This window comes from Octopus bimaculoides, chromosome 21 (genome assembly GCF_001194135.2).
Source record: "Octopus bimaculoides isolate UCB-OBI-ISO-001 chromosome 21, ASM119413v2, whole genome shotgun sequence".
NCBI lineage: Eukaryota > Metazoa > Mollusca > Cephalopoda > Octopoda > Octopodidae > Octopus > Octopus bimaculoides.
In genome coordinates this window covers 12,129,972-12,134,733 of record NC_069001.1, presented here as the reverse complement: position 1 = coordinate 12,134,733, position 4,762 = coordinate 12,129,972, and positions in this window count along the sequence as shown.

The window sequence follows — 4,762 nt, the reverse complement described above, 5'->3', positions numbered from 1 at the left end:
ACTACTGCTACTACTACTACTGCTACTACTACTACTGCTACTACTACTACTGCTACTACTACTACTGCTACTACTACTACTGCTACTACTACTACTGCTACTACTACTACTGCTACTACTACTACTACTACTACTACTACTACTACTACTACTACTACTACTACTACTAGGTAGTGTACGAGTAAAAACGCGTAGTTCTTTATGATGGCATACAGCTTGCTAGTAATAGTAACCGTTTAAAAGGCGGTGGGCTAACATATTTTATTTACCCAGACCTTGTGGACACCTTGTATAATCAATTTTCAAACACGAAACTAGGATTTGGTTATAGATGGCGATAATTCTTCATCACATCACGTCCTGTTGGCAATCGCTTACGTCTCTTCTGTGTAACTCAAGGACACCCACATCGTTGGGATATTTCATCTCGAGTAACATAATCCTTATTTCTCAATTATTATTACAGTACAAAAAATCCAGATATTATGACGTTAATTATTTTAATTAACTTTGACTCGTAGTCTCCTGTTGTAAGCACGTCCAACAACCAATGTATTATTTGTGAGTGTGATATTGAAACAAAGCTTGTTTACCGATTTTATAATTTAAATGTGATTTACGTGTAGGATGGGAATGGATCGCCCACGTTGTGACCAAATGAAATTGGTTTTAATAGGAGGTTTATTTGATGTGCAAGGAATCTGTGAAATATCTATATGAAGAATAGCTTTGTGTATAAACCATGGATTTTATAGTTGTACTCTGCAGAATTTATAGTTGACAGTTAATTTAGGAAGACCGATAAAGCAGGTATTGTCAAGACATTTTAGATCTTCTAGCTGTTGAGGTTGACACCCACTGATATTTACCACAAAAAATATTAAATATGGTACGTCCAAAGTTAAACTTTAACTTTCAGGCGTAAGATACAGTTCAATACAGCGAAAGAAACAACGTAAATAGATCTGCTAGAAATAGTTGTCGAATTACTATATTAAAAGAAATGCTATTAAGTTATCCCATCAGTAGTGCCCTCTTTCATATCATACTTGTTGAAACATATTTTAACTAGGTTAAACAAAATTTTTTCTTGGGTGCATAAATACCACTGAGCAAGGAAAGCTTGTGATAGATAGATTCTGCCTTGCAGACACCCCAAAAAAAAATAGTTGCTTTAATATGCCCTTATGAAAACGAAGATAATAGAAGAGCGTGTAAGATATATCAGTTAAAAGAAAGGGGGCAATGCAACAAATGCTGTAAAAAGTATGCATAGAGTATACGATGGTGTCCTGAATATTCGCAAGTGCCAACGATGGCTTCCTAAATTTCAACAATTGGAAGAAACCGCCGCTCTTGGCACCTTATGTCTTTTGATAATGATGTGCCAAAAGCCTCTAGTGGAAGAAATCCATATGCAACTGATGAAAGTTAGAAGTTAATTCATCGTCATCAAGTGTGTATTGCCATTTGCAAGAACTAAGAATTGTGGGTTTCTTATGAACTGAGTGATAGCGATTGAAAAGAACGTGTCAATATCTGCATTGCTCTTTTTCACATGAGAAGAAAATTTCCTTATTTGAACTGCCTAGTGACCGTTGATGAAACGCGTATACTCTATAAGAATGTTAAATGCCGACGTCAATGGGTGCGACTGGGAGAACAAGTAAAACCCGACCAAAAACAAGATATTTATCCCCAGAAATATTTGTTAAGCGCTGGGTGGGACAAATTTGGTATAATACACTTTGAAACCTTGTCACTAAAACAGACAATTACAGCTGAAGTTAACTATGAACAAATAAAAAGAAAAACTGACAGAAAAACTAACAGAAAAACTGTGCTCTCTAGTCAATCGAAAGGGTATCATTTTCTTTCATAACCCCATAGTACAAGAATCATATGTATCAAGACTGAGGAGCTAGATTGGGGAAAGGCTTGTACATCCTCTGTATTCTCCTGACCTTGCCCTTCCTGATTATCATTTATTCCCAAGCTTGCAGGATTTTATTGATGCAAAAGTAAAGCAATTCCTTAAAAGATCTTGCAACGGACTTTCAGTAGTTTTTCTCTTCTAAGCCAGCTAATTTCTATAGGAGTGGCATAAAAAATAAACCTTTTTAAAACGTTGGAAAAATGTTTTTGATTCAGATGGGGAATACGTAACTGATTACATTGGAACCTTATTTGCTTTTTTTTTTATTTCTTCAAAGCCTATCATAAAAAATAAAAGAAAAACGACATAGCCAATGTATCAGGTCTTCACATAAGCAAAGTGGATAACATGATAATACGTTGTCATATGTTTTCCTGAACAAATTTGAAGCAATTTTAGAAGCTGGAACATGACTTCATCAGACAACCTCACATCGATGAGTAGTTCGGGTGTTAAAATACATTAGCAACAGCAATCTCCGCCACTGCTACTACCACTACTACTACTACTACTACTACTACTACTACTACTACTCAATGAAAGCATTGAGGTGTGCTGTGTTAGTAATCTTCATTGGAGCGGCTAGTAATATTTAAAAATCACCAGTCTCTAATCATACACTCCAATGATTAAAGTAGAAGTACTTTATGCGATCCTAAAAGCACGTTCTGAAATTTTCTTTCCGTTTTTTTGTTGTTAATAGCTACGTTTTTCATTGTAGTTTTTCAGCTTCCTCGTGCACATGTGTTGTTTATGTCAATCATTTGGTATTGCCGTTTCTTTGGTTACCAAGAATCAGTTTAACTGGCGTGATAGCAGCCAGCCAAATATCTCACAAATCTCAGCTCACGTTGGATAATAGCTAGTGACATATTGGACAAGTATTTCTTAGAAACTACCGCCCGGGAAAGAAAGTAAAATAAAACAAAAACCGTTCTACAGCAGATTTAAACTCCGATTATATGCCTATTCAATAAACACTGATTTCAAAATAAAAAAAAAACAACAAAAGCAATAACAGAAGAAAAGCTAACGACGACGACGACGATGACGACAGAGCATTATATAATCATAGTTTTCAAAGAGGGTAAACTATGATTTGGCTATAGATCGCGATAATTCCCCATCACATCACAGCTTGTTTGCAATCACTCACGTCATTTCTGTGTATCTCCAACACGTCCACATCGTTCGGATATTTCATCTCGAGTAATATAATTCTTCTCAATTGTCATCACTAGAATTCCGACGTTCTAGATATAATGAAATTAATTATTTTAATTAAATTTGATTGGTGCACTCCCGTCTTAAGCACGTCCACCAATCATTGTATTATTTGCGGTTCTGTTATTGAAACAAAGTTTGCTGATTTTATTGTGTGAATGTTAAGATTCCTATGAAATGAATGAGTCGCTTACGTTGAGGCGAGAGAGAATTGATTTTAATTGGACGTTTATGAGACATGGAAGGGATCTGTGAAATATCTGTCCGAAGCGTATATTGGACATAATCCATGGCGTGTTTAGCTCTAATCTGCAGAATGTATGCATGCCAGTTAAATTAGGATCACTGGCCAGGCATATATTGTCAAGTAACTCCGATCCTGTGACGATTGTAGTTGAGTATCAATGAAATAAAACAAAACAAAAAAAGAAAAACGAAATGATGTTAAATCGAAATGTAAGATTTTCCGCTCAGCCGCTCAACTTTACTCTCCTTCGAAGAAACAAAAAGATGGAATAAAATTTACTTACGTAGAAAAGAACAGAATATTAACATTATTACTATTATGAAGGTGGTAAACTAGCAGCATCGTTACCTCGCGTGGCAAAATTCTTAGCGACATCTTGGTGGTCTTTACTATCTTAGTTCAAATTACGCGGAGGTCGATTTTGCTTTTCATATTTTAGATATCGATAAAAAATGTACCAGTTGAGTACCAGAGCCGATATGATCGACTTCCCCCGGCCCCCGAAGTTGCTAACCGTGAGCCAAAATTTCAAGTCAACCTGATTATCAGTAGCTGTAGCAGCATTAGTTCGAATTCTTCTTCAAATTTCCAACGCTGGTCGAAAAAATACTTCGATATTTCACAGCGAAGCAGCGCGTATTAATAATTCAAGAGAACGAAATCTATTGATAGAACGGATGTATATTAATGTAAACATCCTAGTGCTATACCTCTATATCATTTATTCAAACATTCAGTAATGGGGTTCTACTGATTTAGTTTCTCGAGACAAACTGGAATACTAATATACATTCCTCGATGATCTAGATCATGATTAAAAATGTAAGACACTTCCCCACAGGTGGTGTCATTCTAAGATAAATAGCAAAATGAATATCTCTCAGCATAAACCTAGATTCCAAGTTAAATCTAGTATTCAGTGATACTCTGACATCTGTAGATCTCTCTCTCTCTCTCACACACACACACACACACATACTATATCTCTCGACCTGTATATATTTATTAATCTATCTATCGATCTGTAAGCCTGTCCCTCTATCTATCTATCTAACTACCTACCTACCTACCTATTTACCTACCTACCTATCTATCATCACTCTTCTGCTTGTGTCTATCTCTTCTCTCTCTGCTGCGCACTCCACCCCTCCACTACCCCTATCTACGTAGGTATGAATTAATCAATTTTACCTATATCTCTGTTGATCTAGATATCTACATTTCCATCTGATTTAAAAGCATGTTCAAATTTTCTGGCACTGTGCAATCTCTATCTGTGTTTCCTTCCTCACGCTTTACACATTCACACACATGTGCGTAGGTATATATATATATATATATATATATATATATAT